Source organism: Bos mutus, chromosome 2 (assembly GCF_027580195.1).
Source record: "Bos mutus isolate GX-2022 chromosome 2, NWIPB_WYAK_1.1, whole genome shotgun sequence".
Taxonomy (NCBI): Eukaryota; Metazoa; Chordata; class Mammalia; order Artiodactyla; family Bovidae; genus Bos; species Bos mutus.
The window spans coordinates 8,344,972-8,361,092 of record NC_091618.1 but is presented as its reverse complement, the minus strand read 5'-3'; positions in this window follow the sequence as shown (position 1 = coordinate 8,361,092).

Genomic DNA, 16,121 nt, shown 5'->3' with positions numbered 1-16,121 from the left:
TACTGTGCTTGAGAAAGGCTTGAGAAAAAAACATCAAAAAAAAAAAAAAGATGGAGAAATTGGAAAACTAAATGAAATGGTAGCACTGAATATGAAATAGAAGAAACAAGCTAAAGTAAAAGATCATCACATAGTCCAGTTGTTTTTAAACATGACTGCTCATTAGAAACATCTGGAGCTCTGGAGGAAAAAGAAGCAATACCTGGGTATTTGTATTTTTCAAAAACAAATTTCAAGATAATTCTGATATGCACCTGGATTTTAAAAAGTGATTACAGGTTTTCCTATTAAATCATAGTTTTGGTGATACAGAGTTCTGTTTTTCTGTTGACCAATCATGATACAATGGTGTTAAACAGTTAATAGCTATATAATCACAATAGTGAAGAATTCCAGAAAAACATTTACCTCTGTTTCATCAACTACGCTAAAGCCTTTGACTGTGTGGATCATGACAAACTGTGGAAAGCTCTTGAAGAGATGGGAATACCAGACCATCTTACCTGTCTCCTGAGAAACCTGTATGCGGGTCAAGAAGCAACAGTTAGAACAGTTCTGTATGGAACAGCTGATTGGTTCAAGATAGAGAAAGGAGTTTGGCAGGGCTGTCTGCTGTCACCCTGTTTGTTTAATCTGTACGCTGAGCACATCATGAGAAATGCCGGGCTGGATGAGTTACAAGCTGGACTCAAGATGGGGGAGAAACATCAACAATCTCAACATATGTGGATGATACCATTCTAATGGCAGAAAGTGAAGAGGAAGTAAAGAGCCTCTTGATGAGGGTGAAGCAGGAGAGTGAAAGAGCAGGCTTAAAACTCAATATTAAAAAACTAAGATCATGGCATCTGGCCCCATTACTTCATGGCAAATAGAAGGGGATAAGTTCAGAGTAGTGACAGATTTCCTCTTCTTGGGCTCTAAGATCACTGCAGATGGTGACTGCAGCCATGAAATCGGAAGATGATTGCCTCTTGGCAGGAAAGTGATGACAAATCTAGACAGTGTATTGAAAAGCTCAGACGTTACCCTGCTGACAAAGGTCCGTATAGTCAAGGCTGTGCTTTTCCCAGGGGTCATTTACGGTTGTGAGAGCTGGACCGTAAAGAAGGCAGAGTGCCGAAGAATTGAACTGTGGTGTTGGAGAAGACACCTCAAAGTCCCTTGGACAGCAAGGAGATCAAACCAATCAATCTTAAGGGAGATCAACCTTGAATACTCATTGGAAGGACTGATGCTGAAACTCCAGTATCTTGTTCATTTGAAAACTCGACCCATTGGAAAAGTCCCTAATGCTGGGAAAGACCGAGGGCAGAAGGAGAAGAGGGCGTCAGAGGATGAGATGGCTGGATGGCATCACTGATGCAATGAACATGAACATGGGCAAACTTTGGGAGATGGTGAGGGACAGGGAGGCCTGGCATGCTGCAGTCCCTGGGGTCACAAAGTGTCTGACACGACTGGGTGACTGAGCAGCAACAACATGTCCCTTCATCTGGGACTCTGGGCCATAACTTTATGCTTTTTCATCATCACGTAATATGGTTTTGCTTTAGCTGCTGTGGGACTCTGGTTCTTGCTCTGTCTGCCCTCTGATGGAGGAGGCTAAGAGGCTTGAGTAAGCTTCCTGACGGGAGGGGCTGGTGATGGGAAAAACTGGGTCACGCTGTGGTGGGCAGGGCCTTGCTCAGTAACACTTTAATCCAATTATCTGCTGATGGGTGGGTTGCACTTCCTGGTAGTTTTTGTCCTGAGATGACCCAGCCCTGGGGACTACATGCTCTATGGTCGGGTTAATGGCGACCTCCAAGAGGGTTTACGCCAAGGCGGACCTTCCCAGCCCGATGCTGCCAGTGCCCCCATCCCTGTGGTGAGCCCCTGCCCACCCACGCCTCCACAGGAGACCCTCCAACACCAGCAGCTAGTTTTGGTTCAGTCTTCTGTTGGGTCGCTGCTCCTTTCCTCTGGGTCTTAGTGCATGCAAGGTTTTGCTCGTGCCTTCCAAGTCTGGAGTCTCTGTTTCCCCCAGGCCTGTGGAATTCCTGTAATCAAATCCCGCTGACCTTTCAGGCCAGATTCCCTGGGGATTCCCAGTCCCTTTGTCAGATCCCCAGGCTGGGAAGCCTTAGGTGTGGTCCAGAACCTTCACGACAGTGGAGAGCTTCTTTGGAATTATCGTTCTCCAGTTTGTGGGTCGCCTAACTGGCGGGTATGGGATTTGACTTTATGCTGATTGTGCCCCTCTTTGTCTTTGGATGTGGGGTGTCTTTTTTTGGTGGGTTCCAGCATCCTCCTGTTGATGGTGGTTCAACAGTTAGTTGTGATTTTGGTTCTCTGGCAGGAGATGAGTGCACATCCTTTTACTCCACTATCTTGAACAGGAAGCTCCTGAAAATAAATATATTTCATTTCCCATTTCCACTGCCTTAGTTCAGGTGTTTAATCCTGAGTATTGCAATAGCCTTAAACAAAAACACATCAAAACACACTGTCACATGGAATCTGGCAAGGTATTTACAAGAATATATGGGCCAGCAGGGTTTATTCTAAGAATGCAAGAGTAGCTTGAAGGCCTGTTAATTGCCTGTCCAATATCAATTCTCTTCATAACCAACCAAACCCTGATTTTTTTGGGTGAATTTGTGGTAAAATTTCCAGCTAAACATTTGTTTTCCCCTGACTGACCTGCTATTCCAGGTTGCTATAGCTCTGGCTAAGATGACACAATCTAATCTGAGAAATCTTCTGCTTTCCTCGTAAGGGAGCCACTCCCTGCTTCCCCCGTTCTTCTTCCTGCTTGGATCATACATGAGAGGGCTGGAGTTGTAACAGCAGCCTTTTTGTGCCATGAAGTAGCAAGCATGAGGACAGACTTAATGCGCCAAGGAGAGTGGAGCTTTGCATTCCTGTTTGCAACACTGAGAAGTGGCGCCAGCCCTAGACACCTGCCTCTCATCTTCCTGTTACCTGCTGCTGAAGAAATGTGTGAACAATGCATGGTTCAATTTCAGGACAGATGTGAAATATACAAAAATCAGTAGTTTTTCTCCACTCTAGAAATAAATACCTAGAAATGGAGTTGGGAGGAAATAGGTTACAATAGCAATAACTATTAGTATCTGTATATACATATACATATATATTTATATATATTGGCCAAGCCTGAGGCATGGGATATTAGTTCCCCGACCAGGAGTGAATCCATGCCCCCTGAATTGGGAACAAAGAGTCTTAACCATCAGACTACCAGGGAAGTCTAGCATATATTTGATGTGGAGTCTGCTCCTGTGGGTGGGGTTGGACCAGCGGCTTGTGCGGGTTTCCTGGTTGGGGGAACTTGAGTCTGTGTTCTGGTGGATGGAGCTGGATCCTCTCTGGAGGGCAATGCAGTGTCCAGAGGTGAGTTCTGGGTGTCCATGGGCTTTCCAGGTGACATGAGCGGTAAAGAGCCCACCTGCCAATGCAGGAGGCATAAGAGATGCAGGTGCAGTCCCTGGGTTGAGAGGATCCCCTGGAGAAGGGACTGGAAGCTCACTCCAGTATTCTTGCTTGGAGAATCCCATGGACAGAGGAGCCTGGTGGGCTGTGGTCCATAGGATTGCACAGAGTCGGACATGACTGAAGCGGCTTAGCACACACGCACAGGTGGAAAAGCACGCATATGGTGCTTTTCTACAAACAAACAAAGAAAGCTTATGTGAAACTTATGGCTTCGAGCAGCCTGTCTTTTAATGTTCAGGGTTGTGTTCCTGTTTTGCTGGAGGATTAGCATGGAGTGTCTTGCACTGGAGCTTGCTGGCTCTTGGGTGGAGTTTGGTCTCAGTGTAGGTATAGATGTCCGTCAGCAGATGAATGGATAAGGAAGTGTGGTACATATACACGATGGAATATTACTCAGATATAAAAAGGAATGTATTTGAGTCAGTTCTAATGAGGTGGATGAACCTGAAGCCTATTACACAGAGTGAAGTAAGTCGGAAAGAGACAAATACTGTATATTAATGCATATATATATATGTGTGTGTGTGTGTGTGTGTGTGGAATTTAGAAAGATGATACCGATGATCCTATATATAGGGCAGCAAAGGAAACACAGATGTAAAGAGCAGACTTTTGGACTCAATGGGAGAAGGCGAGGGTGGGAGGATTTGAAAGAATAGCACTGAAACATGTATGAAGTGAAGTGAAGTCGTTCAGTCATGTCCAACTCTTTGCGACCCCATGGAGTATAGCTTACAAGGCTCCTCTGTCCACAGAATTTTCCAGGCAAGAGTACTGGAGTGGGTTGCCATTTCCTTCTCCAGGGGATCTTCCCGACCCAGGGATCGAACCCAGGTCTCCTGTGTTTCAGGCAGACACTTTACCGTCTGAGCCACCAGGGAAGCCTTGAAACATGTATATTACTGTATAAAAATAGATGACCAGTGCAAGTTCGATGCATGAAGCAGGGCACCCAAAGATGGTGCTCTGGGACAACCCAGAGGGATGGGGTGGGGAGGGAGGTTCAGAATGAGGGGGATACATCTATACCTGTGGCTGATTCATGTTGATATATGGCAAAAGCCATCACAATATTGTAAAGTAATTATGCTCCAATCAAAATGAATTAATTAATTAAAAAAAAGAATGTTGTTGTTTAGTTGTTAAGTTGTGTCTGACTCTGGCAACCCCATGGACTGTAGCCCGCTAGGCTCTTCTGTCCATGGGATTTCCCAGGCAAGAATACTGGAGTGGGTTGCCATTTCCTTCTCCAGAGGATCTTCCCGACCCAGGAATCAAACCCGTGTCTCATGCACTGGGAGGTGGATTCTTAAGACACTGAGCCACTTAACACTGAGCCTGGGTTAAACGAGAAGGCACAGGACATATGTGAAAAAAATTATAAAATCTAATTGAAAGAGTTAACATGAGACTTCAACTTTCAGTCAAGATGGAGGGATGGGAGATGGATTTATCTTGCCGCTTGAAACAAAAACACAAGAAGCTTATGTGAATGGCAGTTTTCTCTCTTTCACCACGTTGGGTCTCAGTTGCAGCACGCGGAACCTTCTCTGTGTCACGTGGTATGTTTCAGAGGGTGGGGTCTCTTTCTGTGGCGCCCTGGCTCAGTAGTTGTGGGCTTAGTTTCCCTGCAGCACATGGGATCTTAGTTCCTGGACGAGGGATCAAACACACATCCCCTGCATTACAAGGCGGATTCTTAACCACCAGACCACCAGGGAAGTCCCAGCAGTTTTCAAGATACTGGAAATAAAACAAGGAGGCCCAGTGGTTCCTAAGAGAGGAAACAAGGGTAGCCCTATGATCAACTGAGCTCACTGGGTTTAAAGAATGTCCAGGCTATGGCGCATGGTGGGAGAAGCCAGGCAGAGCCCAGAGGTGCCCAGAGTGCTGGAGAGAAGGGAGCTGCACGCAGAACTGGGAAAGTCCACAGAGGTCTCAACAAGCATAAGGCAGAATATGTGTGTGAGGAAATGACTGGAAGCTGAGGGAAGAGTCGAAAAAGCAAGAGAGTTCCAGAAAGACATCTATTTCTGCTTTATTGACTATGCCAAAGCTTTTGACTATGTGGACCACAATAAACTGTGGAAAATTTTGAAAGAGATGGGACTACCAGACCACCTGACCTGCCTCGAGAAACCTGTATGCAAGTCAGGAAGCAACAGTTAGAACTAGACATGGAACAACAGACTGGTTCCAAATAGAAAAAGGAGGACGTCAAGGCTGTATATTGTCACCCTGCTTATTTATCTTATATGCAGAGTACATCATGAGAAACACTCGGCTGGAGGAAGTACAAGCTGGAATCAAGATTGCCGGGAGAAATATCAATACCGTCAGATATGCAGATAACACCACCCTTATGGCAGAAAGTGAAGAGGAACTAAAAAGCCTCTTGATGAAAGTGAAAGAGGAGAGTGAAAAAGTTGGCTTAAAGCTCAACATTCAGAAAACTAACATCGTGGCATCTGGTCCCATCACTTCACGGCAAACAGATGGGGAAACAGTGGAAACAGTGGCTGACTTTATTTTTCTGGGCTCCAAAATCACTGCAGATTGCAGCCATGAAATTAAAAGATGCTTACTCCTTGGAAGGAAAGTTATGACCAACCTAGATAGCATATTCAAAAGCAGAGACATTGTCAACAAAGATCCATCTAGTCAAGGCTATGGTTTTTCCAGTAGTCATGTATGGATGTGAGAGTTGGACTATAAAGAAAGCTGAGTGCCGAAAAATTGATGTTTTTGAACCATGGTGTTGGAGAAGACTCGAGAGTCCCTTGGACTGCAAGGAGATCCAACCAGTCCATCCTAAAGGAGATCAGTCCTGGGTGTTCATTGGAAGGACTGATGTTGAAGCTGAGACTCACTTTGGCCACCGGATGTGAAGAGCTGACTCATTTGAAAAGACCCTGATGCTGGAAAAGATTGAAGGCGGGAGGAGAAGGGGACAACAGAGGATGAGATGGTTGGATGGCATCACCAACTCGATGGACATGGGTTTGGGTGGACTCCGGGAATTGGTGATGGACAGGGAGGCCTGGCGTGCTGCGGTTCATGGAGTTGGACTCGACTGAGCGACTGAACTGCACTGAGGGGAGAATAGCGCCTGACACTAGCGCATGGCCAGGAAGAGTGTTTCCCACGAGCTGAGCCGGAAAACTTCGTAATCCATGTCTGAGGTTTTGCCTCAGTAGTGGAGATTAATTAGCCCTAGACTAACCACTGCTTGGGTTTTGCCTAAAAATCTTAAAAGTTCAGACGTAAAAGAATCAAACGATTTCCCTCGGACACACAGAGCAGACTTGTGGACACAGTGGGGGAAAGGGAGGGTGGCATGAATTGAGAGAATAACATGGAAACATATGTCAAACAGATAGCAAACATAGAGAATTTGCTCTATGACTCAGGAGGCTCAAACTGGTGTTCTGTGACAGCATAGAGCGGTGGGATAGGGTGGGAGGTGGGAGTGAGGTTCAAGAGGGAGGGGACACATGTATACCTACGGCTGAATCATGTTAACATATGGCAGAAACCAACACAATATTGTAAAGCAATTATCCCCCAATTAAAAACAAATTAATTTTAAAAACTAAAAAAAGAATCACACTGTTTCCAAATAGTTTAACTATATCCTAGAACAAAGATTAAGAATCATTATAATAAACACAGAAATATCCAGTACCTAAAAAATCAAGTTCACAGTGTCAGGCATCTTCAGAGAAACAGGAAAATAGGACTCATAATGAAAAAAAAAACTAAATCAACCTACACTTACCAAGAAGTGACACAGACATTTGAAGCAAGAGACAAGTCAGTTACTATAACTGTACTTCACATGTTCAAAAAGTTAAGAAGAGACATGAAAAGGCCTCCATTGAACTTCCTGACATGAAAATTACATGTCTAAGAAGAAAAATATGCTGAATGGGCTTAACTGTAGATTAGACGTCACAGAAGAAAGTAGTGGACTTGAAGACATAGCAACAGAAACCCTCCAAAAGGCAAGATAGAAAGTAAAAGAAATAATACGCAGGGCATCAGTGAATTAGGGGACCCTGTATGTGTAATTTGGAATTTCCAGGAGGTAGGAGGGAAGACACTGCTGCCCATAAAAGGCGCTGAATCTGAAGTCTAGTCTTTCTCTGTCGAAGGATGAGAAAACATGAGAAATGTCATGAAAGACATATTAGCACCAAGCTGAGGTTTTTTCCTTGACTTTAGCCGCAAAGTTCAAAAGGGACCACCTGTCTCAGGCGTGCTTACCTTCAAGACACATCTTGTCCTTTGGAAAATGCTGTGAGGGAGAATGGAGATGATCTATGTCAGTCTCTCCGAACCCATCCACAGTTCTGATGAAACTGAGTGCCTAGAAGAGGGAGTGAGGTCTGTTTGGGGGGATATAGAGGATGTGGCTGGAAACAGAGGCAATGTTAGCGAGCCCCCTTTGACACCAACCTGACTGCTGCTGAGGCCCCATTGGTGGTGGTTTAGTCACCAAGTCGTGTCTGACTCTTTGCAACCCCATGGACTGCAGCCCACCAGGCTGCTCTGTCTATGGGATTTCCCAGGCAAGAATACTGGAGTGGGTTGTCATTTCCTTCTCCAGGGGATCTTCCGGACCCAGGGATCAAACCTGGGTTTCCTCCATTGCAGGAGGATTCTTTATGACTTAGCCACCAGGGAAGCCTGTTAGCCATGACTTATTCTAAGAGGGAGGTGGCAGAGGTCCTGTTTAATTCCCCCTACACCCCATCCACAGCAGTCTTGTCTGAGTAATCCCCTGTAAGAGCATTCCTTCCTACCTACCCTGCCCACCAGGGCAGGGCTGCTCCCCACTGACCCTTTTCTTCCACACTGTAACATCTCAGTGGGGACACTTTCCTCACTGGCTCATTGATTTCAGAGGCCTTCCCAGAGAAATGGAGGCTTAATTCTCACATGACCCAACTATGTTCTCCCATTTGGAAGGCCTGGTTGAACATGTGGTGAAGCTGCCCATAACAAAATGATTTAGCACATTGTTCCCAGCTGGTCTGGGGTGACTTTGCCCCTGTTGGGTTCTTCTTAAGGCCTTAGTGAAATGGGGGGGGGGAGGGGGTGGCGGTGGCTACTAGCAATAACCTCACAGGATGGTTGCTGGTATTAAAAGGATAATCCATGCAAAGCTCTTAGTGCCATGGGCTTTGTTGATGTTGTTGTTGAGTTGCTAAGTTATGTCTAACTCTTTGCAACCCCATGGACTATAGTACTCCAGGCTCCCCTGTCTAACACTATGTCCTGGAGTTGGCTCAGATTCATGTCCATTGAATTGGTAATGCTATCTCATCCTCTGCTTTCCCCTTTCTCTGTTTGCCTTCAGTCTTCCCCAGCATCAGGGTCTTTTCCAAGGCCACCATCAGGTGGCCCAAGTATTGGAGCTTCAGCTTCAGCATCCATCCTTCCAATGAATATTCACAGTTGATTTCCTTTAGGATTGACTGGTTTGATTTCCTTATAGTCCAAGGGACTCTCAAGAGTCCTCTCTAGCACCACAATTTGAAAGCATCAATTCTTTGGTGCTCAACCTTCTTTATGGTCCAGCTCTCACTTCTGTACACGACTACTAGAAAAACCATAGCTTTGACTAGATGGACATTTGTTGGCAAGATGATATTTCTGCTTTTTAATATGCTGTCTAGATTTGTCATAGCTCTTCTTCCAAGGAGCAAGCATCTTTTAATGTCATGGTGGCAGTCACTGTCCACATAGATTTTGGAGCCCAAGAAAACAAAATTTGTTACGCTTCCACTTTACCCCTTCTACTTGCCATAAAGTTTGCAGAGTACGTGCTCCTGCATCTTGGCAGTTCCTGTTGTCACCCTTATGTTCTCGAACAGGACTCTCCTCTCTCCTTTCTCATGGCAAGAGACCCTGTGCACTAGCCATTAAAAGCATGGATTCAGGGGAGTTTCCTGGTGGTCTAGTGTGGATTTGGTGCTTCACTGCTGGTGCCTGGGTTCAATCCCTGGTCAGGGAACTGAGACCCTGCAAGCCACGTGGTGTGGCCAGGAAAAAAAGAAAGCACAGTCTCAGGTGTCAAACAATTTAGATTCAAATCTCAGTTCTTCCATTTCTCAGGCAAAAATTCTTAGGCAAGTCACCTGTACTGTTCACTCAGTTCAGTTCAGTTCAGTCACTCAGTCGTGCCCTACTCTTTGCGACCCCATGGACTGCAGCACGCCAGGCCTCCCTGTCCGTCACCAACTTCCAGAGTTTACTCAAACTCGTGTCCATGGAGTCAGTGATGCCATCCAACCATCTCATCCTCTGTCGTCCCCTTCTCCTCCCACCCTCAATCTTTCCCAGAGTCAGGGTCTTTTCAAATGAGTCAGTTCTTCGTATCAGGTGGCCAAAAATTGGAGTTTCAGCTTCAACATCAGTCCTTCCAATGAATGTTCAGGACTGAGCTTCCCTAACAGAGTGCTGTAGACTAGGTGGCTTAAACTGTACAAATTTCCTTGTTCACAGTTCTGGAGGCTGGAAGTCCAGGCTTAAGGTGCCAGCAGGGTTGGTTTCTGACAAGGGTCCACTCCTTGGTTGCAGATGGCTACCTTCTTGCTGTGCTAACATGGCCTTTTCTCTGTGCATGTGTATTCCTGGTATCTCTTCCTCTTATAGGGACACTGATTCTATTGGATTAGGGCCCCACCCTTATGACGTCTTTTAACCTTAATGACCACTGTAAAGGCCCCATCTCCAAATCTAGTCATATGGGGGGTTAGGGTTTCAGCATATGAATTTGGGGTGACATGATTCAGTCCATAACATGTCAGCTACTTTGTGCTTCAGTTTCTCCAGCTCTAAAACATGTTAATAATGCCTACCTCTGAGGACTGTTGGGAGGATTTAATGAGTGTAATGCACTTAGACATGTCTGGTTTATAGCAGGTACCATATGAGTTATAATAGTAATAACAAAATGAATAAGTACTGTCCCTATAGAGATTTCCTATACTCTTCCTAATCAAGATAATACCAATTTATTATTATTATTTGGCTATATTACATGGCATGTGGGATCTTAGTTCTCAGACCAGAGATTGAAATTGCACCCCCTGTATTGCAAGCACAGAGTCTTAACCACTGAACCACTGGAGAAGTCCCAACAATTCCAAATTGAATGTTCAAAAATCTTCAAGGGAGGTAGAATTTCTGTGTGATTTGCTCCCTGCCCCCAAAAGTCTGGCTTTCTTTTTTTTTTTTTTTAGGACCAGCAGAGACTCTTGAGAGTCCTTTGGACTGCAAGGAGATCCAACCAGTCCATTCTGAAGGAGATCAGCCCTGGGATTTCTTTGGAGGGAATGATGCTGAAGCTGAAACTCCAGTACTTTGGCCACCTCATGCGAAGAGTTGACTCATTGGAAAAGACTCTGATGCTGGGAGGGATTGGGGGCACGAGGAGAAGGGGATGATGAAGGATGAGATGGCTGGATGGCATCACTGACTCGATGGACGTGAGTCTGAGTGAACTCCGGGAGTTGGTGATGGACAGGAAGGCCTGGTGTGCTGCGATTCATGGGGTCGCAAAGAGTCAGACACAACTGAGCTACTGAACTGAACTGAGAGACCTCCTCTTCCTGCTGATCTGAAGCTTTGAAGAGATAGGAAACCCAGGAGCTTTGATGTCCCCCTTCCCCAGACCCCTTCCCCTCAGCACAGATTGGTGCTGTCTCAGCCGCCTTCCTCCTTCAGCAAAGCTCTCTTCAGAGCTCACTGCTTATCCAGGATTAACCTCATGCTCCCGGGGGCTGCTTCTCCAATCCAAGACAGTTAGACTCAAAGTCCGGTTTCTGACAAACGACAACCACTTGCAGAACCCAGGAATCTGAGAACCAGAGGTCTCACCTGGATTTTTGCTGCGGTTAGAACCAGCATATGCTAAGTCACTTAAGTCATGTCCGACTCTTTGCGACCCCGTGGACTGTAGCCCACCAGGCTCCTCTGTCCATGGGATCCTCCAGGCAAGAAGACTGGAGTGGGTTGCCATGCCCTCCTCCTCCAGGGGATCTTTGCAACCCAGGGATGGAACCCACATCTCTTATGTCTCCTGCATTGGCAGCAGGTTCTTTACCACTTGTGCCACCTGGGAAGCCCCGGTGGAACCAGCACTCAAGATCGAATCATTAAAATAAAAACAAAAAAAATTCCTTATCTATAAAATGTTCATGTTTTGAATGAATAGTCTAGCTTTGGATCCAGTCCTGTTTCTGTGGATGAGGTTGACGGATTTTCGTTTGGACACCTCCAGCTTGTTGGGAGCTCAACAGGCTGGAGGGACCATGAGAAGCTGAGAGATACTGACAACATCTCAGATGGCTGAGGCCTGTGTGTGTTCATGCTAGTGCGTGGTGTGTATGTGCATGGTGTGTGCTGGGAGGGGCAGGTGTGTGTTTCTTTGGTTGGAAGTGACCCTTTGGGGAAAGATGCAGAAAATAACTGACAATCTCAGAAATGCTCTACAATGTGTGGAGTGTTCTAGAATGTCACTCACCACATGTATGCAAAATGTAAACACCTAAATTATACCACCATTTTTACAAAATCCTGCTTTGGCATTTCTCATTCTTATTAATATAATAGAAGCCCTCAAATAAGGAGCGGTCTAGCTCTCAGCTGTTGCTTAGGGGCCTGTGTGGGGCCTTAAGGGACAGAGCCTGACAACACGAAGTGGTGGGGAAGGAAAGCAGGGACCCTTAAACGGCCTTTTGGAGAGATCATAGCCACTGTTTAGCGTCCTCTTGTGGGACTTGAGGAACATAGCTTCAAAATCAGTTGTATTTTGGCAATGGCACCCCACTCCAGTACTCTTGCCTGGAAAATCCCCTGGACAGAGGAGCCTGGTAGGCTGCAGTCCATGGGGTCGCTAAGAGTAGGACACAACTGAGCAACTTCACTTAACTTTTCACTTTCGTGCATTGGAGGAGGAAATGGCAACCCACTCCAGTGTTCTTGCCTGGAGAATCCCAGGGACAGGGGAGCCTGGTGGGCTTCCGTCTATGGGGTCGCACAGAGTCAAACACGACTGAAGCGACTTAGCAGCAGCAAGAGAAACATTCAGCCTTTCCCTAGATAGAACATTAATCCACAGTAATTTAGAAAATTAAATTCTTCCATTCTTCCAATTGGAAGGTTCAGAGGGAAGGTGTCCGACCCTCAGCGACCCCATGGACTGCAGCCCACCAGGCTCCTCCATCCATGGGATTTTCCAGGCAAGAGTACTGGCTGTGTGCAGGGCTGGCTTAAACTTTAAATCCCCTTCCAACTCTGAGATTGTCTAATTCTACAAGGGAAGAAAACAACTTGAGAGAGATCTTTTTAAAATATTGATTTATTTGGCTGTGTCGGATCTTGGTTGCGGCATGTGGTATCTTTGATGCACCACGCCAGGCCTTCTGTTGCTGCACACGGGCTCTCTAGTTGCGGCTCACCAGCTTAGTTGCTCTACAGCATGTGAGATCTCAGTTTCCCCGATCAGGGACTGAACCCACATCCCTTGCATTGGGAGGGAGATTCTTAACCACTGGCCCACCAGGGAAGTCCCTTAAGCAAGGAGATCTTTGATGGTGTTTTAGAGCTGATGGTTTCAGGCTCTTCGGAGAATGGGGATGACTTTGAAAGGAGAAGATGTCCGTGAGCTGTTCCCCCACTGCATGTGGCCCCTGGGGGCGGGTAGATAACTGGTCTCTTTAATTGATGACTCTTCAGATCCAGAAGAGCTGTGCTCCTTGACTATACTCCAGAAGCCTTGGTTCCTTCTGAATCTGATTTAGATGATCAGATCCTGGACTTTAAGCTGGTGCTGTAATGGGATGAGGTTTGGTGGTTTGCAGGAGGGGACCAGTACATTTTGCATGTGGGAGGGAGGTGAATTTTTGTTGGTGAGGGGTTGGGCTGTGGCAGGTTGCAATTTCCAAAGATGGGCACACCCCTAACTACCCCTTCTGCATGCTCTTTCTACAATTTGACATTGATGATCCTCCATAATGATGTGGAGGTTAGTTTTCTAGCTCTGCTCTGATAAAGTACAGTTGCCCTTGGGTATCTGCAGGGGATTGATTCTAGGAGCCTCCATGACACCACAATTTGAGGATATTCTCAAGTCCCAGACTCGGCCCTCCACATCTGTGCGTTCTGCATCCGAGGATATGGGCTGACAGCACCACAAACCGGGTGACTTGAACCACAGACCCTATGGTCTCTCAGTTGTGGAGGCTGGATGCCTGAGATCCAGGCATTGGCAGTCTTGTTGCCATCTGAGGTCTGTGAAGGAGAATCTCCTCCCTGCCTCTTTGCCACTCTGACGGGTTGTCTGGCACTCTTTGGCATGTCTTGGCGTGTAGCAACATCGCTCTGATTTCTTTATCTTCATGTGGTGTTCTCCTGGTGTGAGTTAACTGTCTTCAGATTTCCCCATTTTATAATGACACCACTCGTTTGAAAAAGGGCCCACCTTAATGACTTCATTTTAACTTGATTAGCTCTGTAAAGACCCCATTTCCAAATAAGGTCACAGGCTGAGGCATGGGGATTAAGACTTTCACACATGAATTTTGTTGGGGTATATGTATTAGAGAAACAGAACCAACATGTATATGTAGCTTTATGCACATGTATACAATCTCTATATAAATTTCTCCATATAGATGGATGTATTATGAGAAACTGGCTCACATGATTTTGGAGGCTGAGAAGTCCCATGATCTTCCATCTGCAAGCTGGAGACCAAGGAAGGTCAGTGGTAAAATTCAGTCCGAGTCTGAAGGCCTGGGAACCAGGGGAGCCGAAGGTGTGAGTTCTAGTCCAAGGGCAAGAAGAGACTGATGTCCCAGCTCAACAGGCAGGATGGAACAGGATGGATCCTCCCTTCCTCCTCTTTTTGTTCTATTCAGGCCTCCAGTAGATTGCAGCTTGCATGATCCTACCCAAACGGAGGAGAGCAATCTACTTTTCTGAGTCCATTGATTCAAACATGAATCTCATCTGGAAACATCCTCACAGACACACTCAGAAAGAAAGTGGACCAGTCCAACTGACACATGAAAGAAAGCATCATGGTTGCATACTGTAATCCGTAACTGGGAGGGACGGTGTTTCTTCTCCTTGAACTTGGGTGGACATTTGTAACTGTGATGGAAATGATGCTGAGTGACTTCGGAGGTTCAGTCACAGAGGCAATATGGCTTCCACCTGGTTCTCTCTCAGGAATCCAGCCACCATGCCTAGAAGAACATGCATAGGCCTTGTGAAGGTCTTAATCAACAGCCTGCATCAATTGCCAGACATTTGAGTGATATTTGCTATTTCAATCCCCAGCCTTTGAGTCTTCCCATTGAGGCCCAGATGTTGTATAGCAGAGTCAAGCCATCCTGCCCATGTCTGATCCACAGAAACTGTGAGAGATAATTAATTGTGGATGATTAATTTAATTTAATCAATTTAATTAAATTAATTTACGCCACTCACTAAGGGCAGGCGGCTGCGACAGGCACACTAAGCGCGGCTGTGAGGAGCTACCCCACGTCCGAGGTTGGGGCAGAAGCCGGGAGGACCCCATGCCCGAAGGGCAGCGGCTAAGAGGAGTTACCCCACGTCCGAGGTCAGGGGCAGCGGCCGAGAGTACCAGACTGCGATGGCGCAGGAACGGCCGAGAGGAGCTACCCCGCATCCGAGGTCAGGGGCGGCGGCCGGGAGGAGCTACCCAATGTCCAGGGAGCCGTGGCTGCGCGGGCACAGGAGGGCCTAGAGGAGCTATCCCACGTTGAAGGTCAGGAAGGGCGGTGGTGAGGAGATACCCCTCATCCAAGGTAAGGAGCAGCGGCTGCGCTTTGCTGGAGCAGCCGTGAAGAGATACCCCACGCCCAAGGTAAGAGAAACCCAAGTCAGACGGTAGGTGTTGCAAGAGGGCATCAGAGGGCAGACACACTGAAACCATACTCACAGAAAAATAGTCAGTCTAATCACACTAGGACCACAGCCTTGTCTAACTCAATGAAACTAAGCCATGCCCGTGGGGCAACCCAAGATGGGCGGGTCATGGTGGAGAGATCTGACAGAATGTGGTCCACTGGAGAAGGGAATGGCAAAACACTTCAGTATTCTTGCCTTGAGAACCCCATGAACAGTATGAAAAGGCAAAATGATAGGATACTGAAAGAGGAACTCCCCAGGTCAGTAGGTGCCTAATATGCTACTGGAGATCAGTGGAGAAATAACTCCAGAAAGAATGAAGGGATGGAGCCAAAGCAAAAAGAATACCCAGCTGTGGATGTGACTGGTGATAGAAGCAAGGTCCAATGCTGTAAAGAGCAATATTGCATAGGAACCTGGAATGTCAGGTCCATGAATCAAGGCAAATTGGAAGTGGTCAAACAAGAGATGGCAAGAGTGAATGTCGACATTCTAGGAATCAGCAAACTAAAATGAACTGGAATGGGTGAATTTAACTCAGATGACCATTATATCTACTACTGCGGGCAGGAATCCCTCAGAAGAAATGGAGTAGCCATCATGGTCAACAAAAGAGTCTGAAATGCAGTACTTGGATGCAATCTCAAAAACGACAGAATGATCTCTGTTCG